This window comes from Gorilla gorilla, chromosome 11, assembly GCF_029281585.2.
Source record: "Gorilla gorilla gorilla isolate KB3781 chromosome 11, NHGRI_mGorGor1-v2.1_pri, whole genome shotgun sequence".
NCBI lineage: Eukaryota > Metazoa > Chordata > Mammalia > Primates > Hominidae > Gorilla > Gorilla gorilla.
In genome coordinates, this window is record NC_073235.2 from 90734008 (window position 1) to 90754641 (window position 20634).

General features: G+C 37.5%; 1 protein-coding gene and 1 non-coding gene across 30 annotated transcripts in view; both read left to right on the plus strand.

The window, feature by feature from the left end:
• The first annotated feature begins 14 nt into the window (after positions 1-14).
• GULP1 (GULP PTB domain containing engulfment adaptor 1) overlaps positions 15-20634 on the plus strand; it is a 304220-nt gene continuing 283600 nt past the window's right edge. For 10 of the 29 annotated variants that reach the window (XM_055380365.2, XM_055380374.2, XM_063695045.1 and 7 more), the window contains exon 1: positions 242-796. The gene's annotated coding sequence lies outside the window, so the exon portion shown is untranslated. Of the gene's footprint in view, positions 850-887; positions 1743-20634 lie in introns of those variants that run through there. The other 19 variants (XM_063695041.1, XM_055380363.2, XM_055380364.2 and 16 more) reach the window with 11 other exon arrangements.
• On the plus strand, positions 6171-6227 carry MIR561 (microRNA mir-561). Its single transcript, NR_162076.1, has one exon. It is a non-coding gene; the product is annotated as a microRNA mir-561 (primary transcript).

Below are 20634 nucleotides of genomic sequence, written 5' to 3' on the forward strand. Positions count from 1 at the left end.
CAGTAGCAACTGTGTCTGCTTTCTTGATAAAGGCTGTGAAGACGGCACGTTTTACTCTTATTCGTGTATTTCTTTTGACACTTTCCCCCTCTATGAAGCCTCAGAGGTGTTTTAAAATTGTGTTAGGAAACACACAGAGATAAGAAAAGGCAAATGGTCCTGATCTAGTGTCTCAGGGAAGAGGCTGGAAAGGAAACGCGGCGCGAGTGGGGTGGGAGAGGGGGCCTGTGGTTTTGCTTCTGTCCGGGCTAAAGACTGAGTAAGGTAGGGCCCCTCCTTCTGCGGATGGGTTTCTCTCTCATTCCACCCACCACCCACCTCCGGTTCCGCGTGCACGCGCGAGATAGTCCAGTGGGCCCACAGATAACGACCATCAGAGATTAAAGAAGGAAAGTCAGCGAGCTTGAACACAGGCGTCCCGTGTGGAAATGTCCAAGGAGACCGCCAGAAGTGCGCAAGCCGGAGTCGGCTAGAGTTTCCTTCTCACCGAGAGGGGGAGCCCGGCGTTCCCGGCGGGGAGCGACCCGGAGTCCCGAGCCCCGCGTCCCAGCTGCCGCCAGCGTGTTTTGGATTCAGCGGATTAGGAAGAGGAGGGAGGGGGGAGAGAGCGCGAAGAGGGAGGGGACCGAAGCTGGAGGGTCCCGAGTCCAGCGCCGTGTTGGCGTAGAGAAACTTTCCCTCTCGGCCTCGGAGAAGGCGCCCCGGCCGTGCTGGAGTGGAGGTCGCCAGGCTCGGAGGAACCGGCAGCTCTCCACGCCCCTGCCCGAAGCCTGACCCGACTGCATCTCTCAGTGAGGTACGGAGATTTATCTAGGCTCTTCCCTGGCTGCGAACCCAGGCTCCCTCCAGGTAGCGTGGAATCGCTTAGAAGCTGATATCCCGAGGGGCGGTGGGGGTGGACAGCTCCGGCCACCAGTGCCCGGGAAGGAGGGCGCGGGGCTGCGCGTAGCCGCTGGCCAGCAGGTTGTAAAAAATTAGGACAGCTAAATGCTCAGGGAGTCGTCCAGCACGAAAGGAGGCTAAGACCTGTTGACGCCTGCTATGGCAGCGCTTGAGAAATGACTGGGGGAGTCCAGCGAGGTCGGGGACGCAGCGGTCTCCGGGTTCCAGAAACCTCCTTAGCCTTTTGTGGTAACTTTGGTCCGGCGGCGGGGGGCCGGTGAGCAGGAACTGGAGGGAGGCGGTGGGGAAACCGTGGATCCGTCCGGCTGAGGGTGCATGGATCAGACTGGGCTGAGCAGGCAAGTCATCGTCGGGTCACAGCGAGGCGACCCAGGAGCGAACTTCCAGGGCAGCCTCCCTTTTGTTGGCGCTGGGAGAGAATGTGGGCATGGGGGTGGGGAGGCGCGAAGCTCCGAGGCCGGGCCGCGGATACTTTAAAGCTCAGAGCTGGGAGGGCCCAAAGGAAGGGGCGGCGTCCACATAGTTACCCTTCTGCTGCGCGGGTCAAGTAGCTTCTTCTGGAGGGGGCAAGGCGGGGCGGGGGTGATGAGCCCTTGGGTTCTCGCTCCGACTGCTAAATTCGCTTGGCCGGGTCCACCTTCTCGTGGCCTCACTCGCCACACGGATCAGAATCCGGAGCAGGCAGTTCTCTCTATTCTGCGGCTCCTGCGGCTGCCGCGCTGACTTCCCTGTGTGCGGGAGGGAACTCTGGGCAGGCTGGTTTTCTTGGAATGTGTTTACGATGTTGAGTGGGACTTGAACAGGAAGCTGGACGCTGCAGCTGGAACTAGCGTGCCAAGGTAGAGTAAGGAAGACTTAGCTGGTGTTGGGCTTGGCGGGTCCACTTGGTACGCTGGGCAAACTCCGAGTAAGTGAGGGCTGGCAGTCAAGGTACCCCTCCCTAGGTCCTAGTAGTGTTTCCCAACTGAGCTCGCCTTACTCATTTGCAATCAGACATTTTACATGCACTATTTCAATCTGCAAGTTTGACAAAGTGTAATGCAGTCAATTAGGAAGGATTTAATAAATTTATTTTGTGCCTGCTTTTAAAATACGTTACACCAACATTTGAGAATAAAAAGTTACGGAGAATGTTCAAGTCATGACTCATTTCTAGGACTAGCAGGAGACAATACTGATGATTTTGTGTCTGTATTACAAAATGGGTGATTAGGTGCTAAAGTAAGGGAGATTATTAGACAGAGTGAATGTGAGGAAGTAGAAAACTTTCAGAGGAATTGGAAATTCTTCAAATTTGCAAATTGCTCCCTTTCTCTGCCAGTCTTTCCCTTTTCCCCCCATATGAACAAGTAGCCTTGGCTGGAAAACCCACAAATTGGGAGAGTGCAGTCGCTGGTGACTACAAGCTTTGCTGGAAACAGCAGACAGGCTAAGGTACTGCCCCACTGCATAATTAAAGGTCTCCTTGAGCTGTCCAGGAGTGTTTTCCAAGTTTTTACGACTGACAAGGAAAAAAAGAGAGGAACCTGGCCGGCAGCCAAACTAGACTGAGCTCAGTAGCCAGGCATGAAAGAGACTGGGCAAGTTGCAGGGGCTAATTGGAAAGGGGCTGTCGGTTGTACTTGGGGTTTAAACAAGAGGTTTCTTTTGCAATGAGAATTTTTAGGTGGCTAAGATCAGTCTTCTTGGCAAAAAAAAAAAAAAAAACTAAGCATAGAGTGCAGTTGGATATGACCGAGGAAATTACAAAAAGGGCTCCAGGAGCAAAGTCTGAACTTTCCTTATCAGTGTTGCAGTGGAATAGCTGGGGGCCCGATGCTGTTTGTGCTGATCATACTTTGCAAATGCCCACACTTTGTTGCTGTTTGTCTCCTTGGACGAGGTTTGCTGCAACTTCAGTTCCTTGACTTCGGCCTTACTTTGTTCTCATAGCAGCAAGAATTGGAAGACTTAAGGGTTTGAGCGGATGGTTTTCTACCTAAATTGAATAATTCAATTAGGTATTCTCAACTAGCATGGATTTGGGTCATGGAATTAAAGTAGAAGCGTATCCAGCATGACTTCTTTGTGCTTATCAAAAGTGATCCTGATAAACAGATCTTGCTCTTTCATGTAAAGAAGTAAAAGGTGAGATGATCTCAGTATTTCACACATTTGCCCTTTACTGCTTCCTAATTCCAAACCAGCTAGGAACTCAAAGCCTTAACTGCAATTCAGACTCTTCTTTGTGTATTAAAGTTGTGTATGTTTCATCTCTCTTTTTTTTTTTCTTCAGAGAGGTGGGTTGTAGGTTTACTATTGTGGGCTTAGGGGTTAAATGGTTAAAACAAACAAACAAACAAACAAACAAACAAACAAACTAATGTGGTTTATATTTCCTCTGTATTTAAGAGTTTGAGATTGTGAATATTAGCCTGCTTTCTGAGACTCACTTTGTGAATCACCCTCAGCCAAATGTTTTCCCTGACTATGATTTCAGTTTTTCCACTTGCAAAGTAAAGAAACTTTCCTTTACATAATTACAAGATTATTGTGAGAATTAAAGAGATGAAATAATGTTAATAGGCTTTTCGACATAAAGGTCATAGGATTTCTGACTCAGCTGACTCAGTTGAGTTTATGGGGATAAAATAGGAATACTTCTATGTTGAATACCCATGTAATAATGACATATCTGGATCTAATTTATAAAAATTACCACTTTTACATTTTAATCATAGCTTTAATTTAATCATACATTTTAATTTTTGAGGATATAAGGGAGATTTTGTTATGGTTAAGGCTGAGTCATTTTCTCAAACAGAAAAGAACAATTAGCAAATTCACTTATTTTTATTTCAGTTCATATTTATACACAAGACCAGTTATTTTTAAAGTCCAGCTTAATTTTACCTTTCTGAGAAGTTACCAAGTATATTCACAGAACTTGGCTCTCTTCTCAGAAATAATGCTTAAGAAGCTGAAATATATTTATGACATACAAACAGACTTTCTTTTCTTAATGGCCACAACAATTTCCTTAAGAATTTGGAGGATAGATTTTGGAGCCATTCATTAATAAATCCAGCCAATGTTTGTTGCACGCATATCATGCATCATCAGGCCTGTATTCCAATCAGCACCGAACTTCTCAGCTCTGTGATTTCTGTGCATGTTATTTTACTTCTTAAACATTTTTCCAACATATCATTTATTGCTTATGTTTCTGTCTATAATTTATGAGCCTGTTCTTTGTTGATTCATTATGATCATTGTGAAATATTTACTTTTTAGTGTGACATGTCAATTAGTAAAATATACTACATATTTTTATGGTTCATTGTACTGTGCTACAGTCATGGATGTTTAACTTAACTCTTTTTCGGGTGAACAGATCAACTTATTAGAGAAGACAGAATAAGTATAGATAAATTGTTTAAAGGATAAAGTCTTTTGCTAAAATACCTAGTCATAGCTTTTATTTTTAGACTTTATATTATAATTAATAGTGAATCTGTAAAAAGCACGTGTATATGGAATATAGTAGTTGGGTTGAAACTTACACTATGGGTATCCTTGAACAAGTGGCTGTTTGAGGATATATTAGGGTAATTTTAATATAAAATGTCAAATTTTACCTTTCATTTTAAATTAGAAATCCTTAAAATTCTTATTTACATTGATGAATGGTAGGTGATTTTAATTTAAATTTTACTTAGCAGAGTGATGTATTCGTGATTCAATCCGCGATACTGCAATTTGTTTTCTAAAACCTCTAAAGGATAAAAAAAGTTATTTTATTTCAGTATAATAATGAATTCAAAGATAGTTACAGAAGCTAACTGCATAACTGCTATGAGCCCTGGTCCCTAAACGTATTAGAGGCTGGTGGATCTAATATTGTTTGCCTTAATGCATTTAGAGATCAGGAAACTTAAGCTTTTTCCTATAAGAGCATAAAATATACTCAGATTGGAAGAGGAAAAAAATGGTATAACTTTGAACGGAGAAATCGCTTCACTTTCAAACACTGGGGATATGAAATTGAAATCAGGCCTTTATTTTTAAAGAGAATGGCTAAAAGTCTTTGTTCCAGAGTAAGACTTAGAAAACAATGCTTATACTGTTTTCAGGCCCTTGTTATTTGCGAGTTTTTTGTTTGTTTTATGCCTAAGAAATGTTTTCAGCCACTCTAATGATGCTTACCATGCATGATTGTCATCAGAGGACAGTTAATTGACTCAAATATTGTGTGGGATAATAAGTGTCAATTTTCTGTTTACATTGAAATGGTATAGTTATGGTGAATTTGAAATTAGTTTTGTCTTTCAGTATAGTATACTTAAGAATAGTTTTGAAAAGGCTGCCCTAATTTGCACACATAATATGAATAAGTAAGTTAACTTATATAGAAATTGAGATTTTCAGTATATTTTGTGCTAAATTGCAAAGATTAATATGGCTTTTTAAAGGAAGTTTTGAATAGCCTTGTATGTATTTTCTAGGATGCAACTAAGAGAGTGCATCTAGATATCAATACCTGCCTTTATTTCATGTTTGTTTTTTGCTATTAACATTATATAAATGTACCTATACATCAGCTGTATCACATACCTCCTGATGAAGAAGTTCAGAATAGACCTTAGAAACTTCCTTATTTTGGGGGACTACTTTCTCTCTGTCTCTCTCTTTGTCTCTGTCGTTCTCTCTCTCTTTGTCTGTCTCTCTCTCTGTCTCCATTTCTTTCTCCCTTTCTGTGTGTGCATACTTATGATACATATATATTCTTTGATGTTTCTCTATTTGTGCTATAGTTTCTCTGTAGGGAAAAATAGCTTCAGTTAATTGATATTTTTGAGCCCAATTTTAACAACTAATTAAAAATGTTTCCCAGATAAGTATTGCTAGAAATCCTAGAAAGCCTTTTTTTTTCTTTTTTCCAAATTCTAAAAGTGTTTTTAGACTTCTATTTATACCTCCGAAAGAAGAGAAAAATAGTTGGCAAGATCTTCTACCTACATTCTTTGTTGTAGGCTCTAATGATGGCATACTCATGGAAGCCCTTTCTACTCTTCTTAAGTAGAACACAAGCACATGTACAGTTAACTACTGTAAGAAGGTAAATTCACTACTTAGAAGTTAGATACTACTGATAAGTTTATCAGGTATTGTGAAGTGAGAATTTTATACAAATGTAGTGTTTTCCTGGTATGGTACAGCTTTTTCTTAATATTAGGTGTTACAGTTGATCCATTTCTTGAAACTTCATCCACCAGTCCTCCAGGAACATCAAGGATCTTAAACTTTGCCAGAGCTACAAAGGCAAAGTTTAAGATCCTTGAAGTTCCTGGGGGAACCATGGATGGCTATCTTTATTTCTATAAGAGAGGAGACTGAAGACTGTGGGCTCAGTCTTCAGTCTACCCTATTATAGAAATAAAGACAATCATTTAAGAGCATACATAATCTACTGACTGAATCATTAATGATTTGCCTGTTTATAGCTGTATAATATTTCATGAGGTGATAACTATTGTTCTCATTTGGTTTGTATTTAAATTAGATAATATCAATTTTAAATATAATTTTAGCCAAAAAAAATCAAACAGAACATTTGTAGTATGGTAGCAAACGTGGAAATTTGGGATAAAAAATTGAAATAAGAGAATAAATGTGATTTTAGCTTCTCAATTTTTTTCATAGCCATTTATAACCATCAAGAGATACCATGTTTTAAGTAAAATTTTAATAGCAAATAGGTTCATTTACCCAGATTTCAACCTAGGTGAATTAAAACATAGGGTTATAAGTACTAATGAGAGTTTTAAGAAACAGTATTTTGTAAAGTATCTTTGAAGGTCAAAGTACATGTTATGCTCTGTAATTTATTTTATTTTTGTCTGCTTTGAGGAACTGTGTAGTAATAAAGGACTTTGGTTGATGATCAAACTCTCCTTTTACTTCGTTGATGATGTGTGTTATTATAGTCATAAAGATGTCCAATAACATAAACACTGAACTTTACTAGTAGTGCAAATAAATACAGAGAAAGTTTGGCTGATTAGAAAGAACAATTGCATAACTGAATTAATTTCAAAGCAATTTATCTCTATGCTGAATATGTTAATTAAATATAATTAGAGGGTGTTTATGGATTGTAGTCTCTCAGAATATAGTTTGAGAGAATTTTTAAGGAGTCACATTTGAGTAAACAAATTTTATTTGAAATTACGTAAATGCAATATGAAATGGCAAAAGTCTATTGGTATTTTAGATTTATAAAATAGCATTGTTTTAGAGTAACAATGGCTATTGCTTTAAATTTTTATGAATTATTTTTTCTGTTTTATTGCATCACCATGACTGGATATGTAGGAGAAAAACCTTTAAGCTTCTTAGCAGTAAATCAGTAAGAGGTCTCATATTGCTAATGTCTTTAGTCATTTTAAAGGAAGAACTACTACATTTGTAAAATCTGAGTTATCATAGGTTTAGTTGATTATATTAAGCAGACTAGGAAATTCATGATCAATTTGGAAAAATAAAATTTTCTAGAGTAGTACAGATGAGGTTTTAGAGAACAACATTTTAGGCTTGATGTTGTTGGAAGTAAATGCTCAGTGCTGCCAAGTGAATATAGCACTCAGGCAAAACTTTGCTCAGCAAGGCAATTTACTTCTATAAAAGGGTGCCTCTCACGGATGGAGCAATGGCAAGAGCACACCAGACAAGGGAGGAGAAGGGGATCTTACTATTAATGCAACTAGTCCCTACTGCTTGTTTCTCCCCTATTGGGTAGGGTTGGACCGCACAGTCTAAGATAATTCCAGCTGGCTATTTTAAAGACAGCAGGGGCACGAGCTGGAGTGGTGGGGTGAGAAGTTTTGGTGGGAAGGACGGTTACAGAGCAGGTGACCAAGGATGACTAAGGACAGAGCAGGTGACTAAGGAGGGAGCAGGTGACTAAGGATGACTAAGGACAGAGCAGGTGATAGAGGCTAGGAGGGGGTTGTTTACTAAAGCTAGGGACAAGGAGATGTAAAGAACGAGGAAGTTAAACTTTAAAATGGAAAACAAAGAACAGGGAAGCTCAATATACTAACATATTGGTTCTTTGAAGAGGAATTTACTGTATCCTACAATGTAATGAATCTTTCTTTGGGACTTTCTTATTCAATGAGATTTTGTCTTTATTCAGTGATTTTCTATTCACTTAATATACATTTGAAGTCTTTCCCCCCTTCTCATTCTGGGAAATATAACTGTGTTTAAACTGTGAATCTGCAAATAAAGAGATTCTGATATGATACAGTTGAATTTAATAAATATTTATCAAATAACACTTGTTCTTTTTGTAGTTGTGTGATTAGTAGGTGACAGAGACCTCCTCTTATTAACTTAAATAGAAGTTGGTATTTCTATATAATTCTGAGGTACAGTGCAGAGGATGTTGAGGAAGGAGGAGTGGGGAAAGGGGGTATTCACCAGTGTGAAGAGAAGCAGTGTATGGAAAGAATGTGTGCAGGTGATTCTTAGACCAAGTCACAGAGGATGAGGATGAGTTGGGCAGACATTGAAAAGGGACAGTTTCAGTCAGAGCAGGTGGGAAAGGCAAGAAGGCATGAAGCCATGAATGTGGTTTAGGAGAACAACTTGTGGATTTTACAGTTATAGAGATGTTCCTCCTTTATGTTTCCATGTTCATGAAATAACCATTAGTAATTACATAAAGGAGTTTTAGCTGGATTAATAGTTTTAGCTGAATAAGTTTAGCTGGATTATCTTGCAAAACAACCATCTTGTTTTTCTTTCTTTTTTTCCATTTCTCCAGACCTGATCAGCATGTAATTGGAATCACAAGGAGTAGGTTGTGCTCTCGATTTCATATTTATATTTAATTTCAGAACATGCAAATTAAAAAAAGTTTATCTTTTTCACAGCATTAACTATATTGGGAGGAGTTATGATTTGGCTCTGCATCTTGTCTTATATTTGTTTATTTTTCATATATAAAGAACAGATGTGTTAAATAGTTATCTCCTACTTGGTAGTAAGTAACTGTGCCAGTATTAACAATTTTTATGAATAATATTGAAAAAATAATTTTTTTCAGAACATATGGAAACTTGATAATTTTTCTATGCATCATTGACTTATTTAAGATTATATATTTGGTTATATGGTGTGGATTACTTACTGATCATTGTTGATAAAAAATTTAAATGTGTGCTAAGAAGTTTGGAAAACGAATTTAGAATATATACAAGTACAACAAATTACTATCTTATGAAGGGGACCTATAATTAAAACATATATAACATAATTTAGTTCGCTATATTCCCTTCTTTTTGCTTGGCTTGACCATTCTGTGAGATACATCTTTTTTAAAATTAGTTTATTATTGATGTTTGATTTATTTGAAACTAATGATTCAACTTTATTTTTGAAGTATGTGACAAGAGCAGTCTCTTTAAACTTGTTAATTTGAAATAGTTAATATATAGAGCTTCACATTTATAAATCAGTTTAGTAGGTCTGGACCACCTTGAAGTTCCAGGGATGGGTCTACGGTAATAGTTTTGTACTTGAAAATGGACAATACCGTCAAGATCACAATAAGAAATAACTGTCTTTCAGTCTCTTTCTGGCTTTTGGCTTCACTTTGTATTTTCTGTAATGGTAAGCATCAAGCACCACTGACACTTATTTGCTTCCTTCTCCTGTTGAATGTCCAGGTTCCTGTTTATTTATTTATTTATTTATTTTAGAGACAGGGTCTCACTCTGTCACCCAACCCGGAGTGCACTGGTGCAATCATAGCTCACTGCAGCCTCAAACTCCTGGACTCAAGTAATCCTCCCACTTCAGCCTCCCAAGTAGCTGAAACTATAGGTGCATGCCACCATGCATGGCTAATTTTTAAATTTTTACAATTCCTTCTAGAGACAGGTTCTCACTGTGTTGCCCAGGCTTGTCTAGAACTCCTGGGCTTAAACAGTTCTCTGGCTTTGACCTGCCAATGTGCTAGTATTACAGGTGTGAGCACTGTACTTGGCTCCAAGTTCCCTTTTAATGACACTTAATGACATTGGGTTAAACCAGGTGTGATTTTGTACCTGAAGTTAACTCTTCTTTCCATTTTTTGCATTTCCATTTGTAAGAAGCATGTTTTCACTTTTGAGAGCTATATCACCTTCCTTGTACTGTGGCATAAATTATTGATAGTCCACTAAAATCTATTCCTTATTCTTCTTTCCCCTGATATTATTCAAATGTCCACTCTTTCCCACATAACTCAGGGGAAGTCAATCCTACTCCTAATTCAAGGGAATTTTAGATTAGGTTCAGCTAAAAATCTTGGTGTTTCTATGCCCCTTGGCAGTGATTGTTCCTTGTCCCAGTTTTAGTCATATGTCACATGTCAGGTGAAATGGGAGGACTAAGGGGAATGGGTAGAAAAGATTTAGTTCCACTTAGCAAGGGAACATTGGATGAGAAAGCACATGTTGGCTTTTGATATTTGTCCTATCTGGAATACATGCTTCTTCAAATTGCTACAGGGATCATCTTTTGTCACGAGGAGATTCAGCTTGAGGGCAAAACAAATGCCTTAAAATGGCAGAAAAAATATAAAAAACTTGGGTACTTGATAGAATCATTGGGTTCTTGACTCCCTACTATATTTCTGGATTTACTGCTGTGTGAGATAATGAATTTCTTTCTTTTTCAAACCAACTTGAATAAAATATTTGGCTACTTAAAATAGCATCCTAATTATAGCCATTATTAAATGATATCTTAATTTTGTAAATAAAAGTTTTAGAAGTAGTAATTTAGATTATTGAAGAAACTTTACAGACTACTTGGGTTTTGTAAATTTTAGATATGGTTAGTGCTATTAGTCTATAAAAACTTATTATTCAAATCACCATGCATTAAGTTTTTAATACAGTAGATATGTCAATCATCTTATTAACTAAATTTATTTTAAAATGAATAAATTATGCAGGAGGTAGAGGCTAGCAAAACTGGGAATAATCTAACAAGCTCAGACAATAGAGAACTAAATTTAAAAATTTTTGAAATATAAATTCGTAATCTAATCAGTTCACAAAATTATACTGCTATTTATTGGCTGTGTGGTATCTTTAGTGTATTGAAAACATTAAATATACATAAAGAAATATTGAAGCAATTTCAGTGCCTGGTCTGAGTAATTTAAAACTTACAGTGTGATGTTAAGACTAATTAGTAACTATTTAAATATAGAAGATAAAGCTGATAAAAGTAAAATTTTTAAAAATGGTAAACTATAGTTCCACTCACAGAGGTATAAAAAAATACAGACATACAGTAAACTTTTAAGTAAGAGCTAGTGACAAAGATTTTCTCCTTGACCAAATCCTGGTCAGGCTCTTGTGCATCCTCTTCTCAACCAGGCCTTGACTTTTGGGCTTCTGTGTTCTGATCAGCATTGCCAAATTTAGCAAGAATCCTGCTAAGTGTCTTTGGCCATCCTCAATATTTGACCACTCTATATCTAATCAGGGTCCTAACTTTCCATTTCCCAGATGATATCTCATCACCCTAACCTTCATTCAGCAAGAATCCTGACTAGTAATTTTTCTTCCACTGTCTTACATCCTGCTATTTGGCTACAAATTCCTACTTTTTCTTGTAGTATTTGAAGTTGAGCCTAATTTTTCTTACTCACTGCAAAAACCCCATTGCAATGGTCCCAACGCCTATTATGATGGTCCTGAATAAAGTTTGCCTTCCTGTTCTTTAATAGTGTCATGAATCATTTTTTTCAACACTAATTTTATAAAACTCTAGTTCACTGGAACCATTAGCAGTTTAATCTTTTTCTGCCACCAAGTTCTTGACCTGACCCAGCCTTTACAATGGTTTAGCAGTATGCATATTGGTTTTTGTAATGTGCTCTAATCAAAGTAGGGAGATATATATCTCTTTGTCTTTTTGCCCTGAAGGTGGTAGGAATAACCCAAATCTGAGAATTGACAAGAGCAGGGATGAAATATATTTTGGAGTATTATTGCTCGCTTTAGCTGAAATAGTTAACCAAGTAGTTTAAGCAGGAGGTGGAGGCAAGCAGAACTAGGACTAACCTAACCGGCTGAAAGAATAGGCAAAGTGTCATAATGGGCAGGTTTGCTGGGAATGAGGGATGTGAGAAATAAAAAGCCAGAGGTTGTGTGGGCAGTGCACTTAAAGAGAGTTGGTGAAACTGTAGGTAGGAATGTTACAGATGCTGAAAGTCTGCAGTAAAGCTGTGTGGCAACCAGGTCATTGGTCAAGACTGAGAAAGGCTAATGTATTAGAACTGGTATCAGTATGGGTGTTAAAAGCATGGAGATTGGGTTGGAGGGAAACATAGCCAATAACTGGAATACCTAAGGAAAGTGAAAGAGACATTAGAGAAGCAGTTATTGACGGCGACATTTGAAGTAACAAGACCTCCTACATTACTGTGACTGACTTGTGCATATTAGTTTTTTTGCATAAGAATGCAATAAACATGCTTGAGATGCTTTCTTTATGAGATCATGACCTTCATTCATGGCAACTACGCAAGTCATCACACTGGGGAAGCTAGGCAAGGGAGACCAGAGAATACAAAGTGCTGCAATTCTCAGAGGATTACTGTTCTTTTGGAAATGATTGTTTAGAGGTTGTCCTGGGGCCCCCCTCTGCCCTTACAGAATAGGAGTACCCTCTGGTGACCTTTGCTTGTTTTAAAAGGGAGCCACATTCTTGTGGGTTTTTGAATGAGAATAAATGCTGCTTGGTATGGAAATTATCATAAAGGAACTCTGCTTATGGAAGAGTTTGGAAATTATAGTAGAAAATATAACTTGGCTCACAGCAGATATAAAATGAGGGAAAGGATGTATATCTAGATAATTCAATTTCCAACTCCCACTTGTGCTGAAATAATCAGATAAAGTAAAAATAGCACCCTTCCTTAATTTGTCTCTTTCTGTCTATTAAGATCTTCATAAGATTCATATTAAGATCTTCATAAGATTTCTCTAATCTATTTTCTTATACCTATGAGTTGACACCAAAATGGATTTTTTGAACCAGAGAGTAAAGATACAAAGCATAGTATTTAGAGTGTTATGTCCTAAGCATCATGTTAAATGTTTTTTACAATTTACAAATGGTAAAGAAACTTGTCTAAGTATCCGCAGCCAGCAAACAGTGGAACCAGGGCAATTGGTAGGATGGGAAGTAATGCGTCTCAACCACCATACTAGCTGAAAAAGTGTGCTGTTGAATGCCAACTGGACAATTAGGCCACCTTTGTAGCTGTCTTTACAAGTGAGAATGTAACACCTTTGAATTATCTGACTTCCTAGATTCCTGGCAGATGCTCCATTCCTTCTTTTTTGTCCCTCTGGTGGCACAATGAGCTACTTATTTCCTGCTCTTAGGCATAGCTACTTGTACCTCCTGTGTGATAAGACATTTGTTCATTTTATCCTCTTCAGTCAGATAAAGCATAAAAATTAATGCATTGTTTAAGGAAAAACTCTCAAACTATGTTTTTCCTCTGCTCTCATACAACAACAACCAGCACAGATGACTTCTGTGACCAAATATACGAGTTTTTTTCCCCATCAATAAGCAGTGGACAGCAAATGAGTGTCTTCTAATTATCTAATAATTATTCTAATTATCTCTCTGGAGATAATGTCAGATCTCACAGGTTGAGGGCTCATTCCCCAAGACTGCCCCTCATGCCCCTCCAACACTTGTTGGAAGTCCGGGCCTCTGTAACTTCTGACCCACTGACTTCAAGCTGGAGTTCCCACGATCCCCTCTTTGGATTTGATTAATTCGCTGAAGCAGCTTACAGAACTCAAGGAAACACTTACTTATGTTTACCAGTTTATTATAAAGGATAATAGAAAGGATGCAGATGAAGAGATGCATAGGGCAACGTATAGGGACTTACATGCCTTTCCTGGGTGGGCTACCCTCCAAGAACCTCTACATGTTCAGCTATCCAGAAGGATGCTCTCTGAACCCTTTTTGGGTTTTGAGGAAGGCTTCATTATATAGGCATGATTGACAACCAACAGTGTAGAAATGTGACTGGACAAAGCACATGATCTAAACCCAGAAAGGCCTGTCTGTTCAGACTTTTCTTGGCCCCTCTGTGTAGCATTCCTTCCTTTAGGGTATGGGGGAGGACTCTCTCTAATGAGTGTTTTGATTCACAATCAGATTAGAGTCCTGCTTGGGCAGGTAAAGGAAGGACAGGAGGTCAGAGAGGTTTCCTGAGGCCTAAAGTGCTCCAGCATTATAACAAGGACTATGAAAGTTGGGAGCCAGGAACTGTGGATGAAAAACAATATATATCGTGATACCACATCCATTGACAATGTTTTGTCTGCATATTCCTTTGACTTTTGCCTGATTTGATTTGTCAGGATAGTTAAAATGTTAAGTGAGATAGTCTAATTTCTTCTTTTTTAAAAAATTTTTCAAAATTTATTTTCAAGACAGTCTCGTTCTGTTGCCCAGGCTGGAGTGGAGTGGCGCAATCTCGGCTCACTGCTGCCTCTGCCTCCCAGGTTCATGTGAGTCTCCTGCTTCCGTCTCCTGAGTAACTGGGATTACAGGCATGTGCCACTGCGCCTGGCTAATTTTTGTATTTTTAGTAGAGACGGGGTTTTACCATGTTGGCCAGGCTGGTCTCGAATTCCTGACCTCAAGTGATCTGCCCTCCTCAGCCTCCCAAAGTGCTGGGATTATAGGTGTGAGCCACCGTGCCTGGCCTGATTTCTTCTTAATCCCATTTTTCCTCCTTGGTTTTGTCAAATGATAAGATTTGGGTAAATAAAACCTAAGATATAAAATTACTAATATCAATAGTTTCTAATTGTTCAACATGTACTTTTCACTTAAGTATTTGACAACATTTTTCTTCACTGAGAAGATGGACTAGATAACCTCAGAGAACATTTCAGCCCTTAGAGTAGTCTAAATTTTAACTTTAAATAGTTTATTTTCCTTTTTTTAAAAACAAACCTAAAACCAATTTCTTAATCAAAATATCATATTCAAAGTTGTCCTAATTTTGGCAGTTAATTTCATCATTTTGTTTTTCTTTGGTAAGTTAAACTGTTAGACATTTGATCTCTGTGGTATTTGTTGCTGGGGTATTGTAAAAAGGTTCTCTTGGCAGGGGATTTGACATTCTAGTTGTGAGGGAAGATTTCTTGGTAGAAAACAATGAGAGTGTGCAGAGAGTGGTTCAAATGTGTAAGCAGGAGGAGAGAATGTATGGTTTAGCTACAGAATAGGAGACTGAAAATAGAGCTAGAGAATAGGGTAGAAAGAGAAGAGGGACTACAATTGCTGGAGATGAAGCCAGTGAGGCAGGGAGTCATCTGGTCAGACTTTACAATCCAAAGTTTGTACTTCATTCTAAGAGCAATTCAAAACCATTTAACAAAGGTTATAATGGAGTTGGTGACAAAATGTCATCATTTACGTTTTAGAAAGAGCTGAGTTGATGTCTGCCAGTATGTCTAGGCAAGAGGGAGTGGAAGCCTAGTTTAGAGGGATGACCATGGGAAATGACTTTATTCCAAGATATTAAAGAAGAAATAATGTTTTGTACTTTTTGTGTATTTGATGACTATCAATAATTGTGGGAGGTAAACAGTAGGATGTAGGCAGGAGAATGGTGTAAATCTGGATTCTAAGTTTTCTGGTTTTGGTAACTTGGGTGTTTGTACCATTTATCAACAGAATAAATACAATAGAAGCAGAATTATTGAAGGAAAATAATGATTTTGTAGGTGGTCAATAAATGATAGCTAGTATTATTATGTCATGAAACTATGATTTTTGGATTTTTATATTTAAATTTTACAGTATAATTATATGCTGTTTTCATTTTGATTAACAAATATGATATTTTATGAAAATAAATTTATACACAATGATAAATACAGGTAGAACAACTTCAACGTAGCATGTAATTTGTGACTTACAAAAGATAAAAATTAGGATACAAAATTAATTTCTGTTTTGACATATCTGCATTAAAAAGTTAAATGTTTTCAGAAGAAAATACACACCAGTTTAAAAATACTATGTAATTTGAAGTGAGATACATCTCCTTTTTCGAGATTTTTTTTTACAAATAAAATATGGTAGAAGGAAGTTTATAATGTAAAATATTCATATGAAACAAAATAAGAAAGCCTCAATCCTAAAATTATGTATGAGAAAGCTACTAAGTTTTTTAGATCACATGGGTCAATAGTTTTCAATTATATAATTAATTTATGCTGTTGAAACACGTTTAAGAATACTGGAGTTTAGTATAAAGGAAAAAAGGGTAGTTTCCGTGGCTGTTTTGATTTGCATTCTTCTTTATTGTTTAATTATAATTGAGATCATGTGCCACACACTGGTTTGTAGACTGAGTTCTTTTCACATAATATGCTGTGATGTATAGCCATTGATTTAGGTGTATTTACTGATATGGGAGCAGGAAGAACTTCAGAAGGAGAATCCTGTGGATCTAATTTCATGATTTCATATTTGTAGTACTATTAAAGATAAATATGAAATGGTGTGGATTGATAACATCTAAACAGAAAATTAGTAATAAGAGAAACGTTAATCATTTGGCAGTGGTTTTTGCTGGAATCACTACGCCAGCAATTTTTCACCAGTAGACAAGGATGAGTACATTATAAACTGGGTGTCATTGTGCCAGTCCTGCCCCTGGGCTTTATCTCTCACTCAGCACTCTCAAGAGTTATTTCATTTTTCAATCCAGTAACTATGTTCATGATTACTAAGGCCTACAGTCTGAATCTTTTAGGTCATTTTTTTTTCCCCCGGTGGCCTGCATTAGCATCCACATGTGTTCAGACTCAACTAATTTGGTTATGAGGAAAGACTGTCTGTGACTGTCTTCCTGACATCAGCACAGTCATTAAAGTAACTTAACATCATGAACAGAATCTATTTTTTAGGTTTGGTATTTTAAATGCATCATTTCCATCAAGGGCTAATGGCAAGCTGCATTCTGTTTTGTAAATGTACATGGGAAAGTAATTATCACAGAAAAATGTTTTAGAAAATAATTTTCCTCAGTATTAAAATGAAAACATTACAAAAAAAGCTTTGACCATTTTTTCCCCAACATTTTAAAAAGGTTAAAATTTGAAAAACAAATATATGAGTGTGTGTGTGTGAGAGAGAGAACAAACCCACAGAACATAAATGCACTAGAGCTTTGTTTTATGTACCCCATTTACATCTTATGTACTGAACTTCTGCAAGTTCTGAACTTCTGCAAGTTCAGTAAAAAAGATGAAGTGTATAGTCTGTAAGATGTTATAGAATGCCAAGATGAGTTATTAAAGACTTACTGAGGTACAGATAGACCTGGCTCCTTACCAGACATTCCCATGGTGTGTAGTCTTGCTCCTGGCTCCATCACTTGCTAGTAAAGGGTCTTGAGAACTCTTATTTAGCTCTGAGATTATTCAGAGATTATTTAGCTTTTCTAGAAGTTTTTCTTGAATGTAAAATGAAGATAATGGCCCGAACCTTGTATGCATCACTGAGAGGTATAAAAGAGAGTATCTGCCTTGGTACTTGTACATTTTCATGGAGCTTTTTCTTGTGTGTTCCCTCCCTTAGCCCCCAGATTATTAGAGTTCGTGTGTCTCTGTTTAGCTTGGGGAGCAGGCAGCGTCGGATTTTCTTGTTTTTCATCTGTCAGATCACCATGAAGCTCCTAAACATCCATAGTTAACATTTATATTGTTACTTTGTTGTTTTTGAAATTGTTGCTTTTCACAGTTTGAATCCAATGGCATTTTTCTTTTCCATCCTGTCTTTTGGGAGATGTAACATCACGAATGATCTCTGTCTTAAGAAGGAATTGGCTAGGCTTGGGGGCTCACACCTGTAATCCCAGCACTTTGGGAGGTTGAGGTGGGCAGGTTGCTTGAGCCCAGCAGTTCAAGACCAGCCTGGGCAACATGGTGAAACCCCGTTTCTACAAAAAATACGAAAAATAGCCTGGCATGGGAATGTGCACCTGTGGTCCCAGCTACTCTGGAGGCTGAGGTGGGAGGACTGCTTGAGCCTGGGAGGTTCAGGCTGCAGTGAGCCGAGATCACACCACTGCACTTCAGTCTGGGCAATAGAGCGAGACCCTCTCTCAAAATAAATAAATAAACAAGAAGAAATTAAGGTATATTATCTTGAGATTCCAACTCAATATAAGAAAGAAGCTTCTGATAATGGATCAAGATTGATTATGCAATAGTGATGCTCTGCTACTGAACCTTTTTGGAGAAAGGCTGAGTAACTACGGATCAGGGCTATTGTTGAAGAGTATCCCATAGCTTGTCTGTAGCTTAAGACATTGAGAGAAAAAAAATTTTAAGTCCAACTGTGATAATTGAAATTTAAATTGAGTGATCAATCTTGTGGAATAATATTTGTAAAATAAGGGAGAGCCAATAATTGTGTGCTAAGTGGATGAAGGCTGCTGGGGTTCCTGCTTTTACTATGCAGACTTTCATTCATTCAACATACTTTTTAAAGCTTATTTTTTGCTAGGTGCCAACTACTGTGCTAGATTCCTCCAAGGTATTCTTAATGTCAGAGAAGACTGGACTTATAAGCTTAATCTGCCTTCTGCAAGTATACTTCCTTTGAAGTCTTAAATTCATTAGAATCTGGCCTTCTGCTTCATAAAGTTTGTTTTAAAGTAAACCTTCTGTATTTCAGTTACAATGAGGCAATTTCAATCCTCTAGGAATATGGGTTATTAATTTCTGTGACTTCATTTACTCCCCAACTCTGCTACATTTCCTAAGTGTTTATGTGCCTCTGTTAGAGTTCTGTAGCTGTGGACTCTGGGGAACCATTCAAGGTTTTTAAGCAAAATAAAACGAAGGGAAAAAGAGGAAAGGAACATGATACACTTTGCACTTATAAAACCTCACAGCTTTGAGCAAGACAGAATGAAGAGGTATGAGAATAAAGTAATATAAGTAAATTAGAAAATGTTAAAATAGTTTAGATTAGAGAAGATGAAGGCCTGAATTTAAGAAATATCAAGGAGGTTGAAGAAGAATGAATCAGGGTGATGTTTAATTTATAGAAATTGTTGGTTGATTGGATGTGAGCATATCAAGAAAAAGAAATAGAATCATGTGTAAATTGCAAGCTTGCTTGGTTGACTGGATTGCAGTAAAATTCACCAAGACAAGGAAATATAAGACAAAGAATGCGATTGGAAGAAAAAAGTAAGAATTCTTCTTTGTATTTTTGAGTTTGAGGTGTTTTGGGGACATTCAGGGAGAGGTGCTCTATAGTGAGTTGGATATACCATTTGGAAGTAGGGGGAAATCCTGAGATGGAGATGGATTTGAGAGTCCTCAGCCTGGAGATGACTGTCAATGGCATGAAGTCATATCCCTGAGAGCACTGATATTTGAGGAGAATCAAAAAATGAGAAGCCAGTAACAGACACAGAGAAGAAAATCTGAACCCATAATTTCAATACCAGAGGGACTTCTTAAACCTCATAGGAGGAAGCCAATAGAGATCTAAACTAGGATCATTTTAGAAGAGATAGAAAAGAAAGGACTAACTTGAAAAATATTTTAATAGGACTTAACTGTGTTAAAGATGAAATTGTATCTAATATTTGTCAGATATTTCTAGAAATGGTCAGCTTAGCTGGCCAGGGCTTTGTGTTCATTTTTGGGTTGCAGCTTTCCATGTCCACACAGTTCCTTACCTGAAATTGAATAGAGATTTCAGAAGCCTGGCAAAATGAGTTTCAATCCTTGGTCAAAGGATAAAGAATTATGGGCCTCCAACTCAAGGAATTATGCCCAATTCCCCAAATAATATTTCTGCAATTGGTTATTGGTTTCCACAAATACTTTTTTTTTTTTTTGAGTCGGAGTCTCGCACTGTTGCACAGGCTGCAGTGCAGTGATATGATCTTGGCTGACTGCAAGCTCCACATCCCAGGTTCAAGCAATTCTCCTGCCTCAGCCTCCCGAGTAGCTGGGACTACAGGCATGCGCCACCGTGCCCAGCTAATTTTTGTATTTTTAGTAGAGATGGGGTTTCACCATGTTGGTCAGGATGGTCTCTATGTCTTGACCTTGTGATCCTGCCTGCCTTGGCCTCCCAAAGTGCTGGGATTATAGGCGTGAGCCACTGCGCATTGTGGAGTTAACTTTTCCTTTTTGTGACTTCATCTTGAGCTTTGCTGATTCTGACACCATTTTGAATTTGACCAGTCATTTAAAAGAAGTAGAGATACCTAGAAATAAATATGAGTAGATGTATCTAATTTTAACAAAATTGATTTTCTCGGTTACTGAAAATTATTTACTATGAAGTTATATTAATATTTAGAAAGCATTTTATGATAAGCATTATAAAAATGTTTAATATTTATATTTATATATTTATAAATCTAATATTTATATGTATATAATAAAATATAAATATTTAAATATAATAAATTTAATATTTATATGCATATACTTATACGTATAAGTATATACATATATGTACTATAATACTTAGAAGCATTATATATTATAAATATATACACATTACATATTTATAATATATATTATATTAATACACATATACCTTGAATACAATTACTACTAAACATTTCTTAACTCAAACTGGCTTTTTAACAAAATA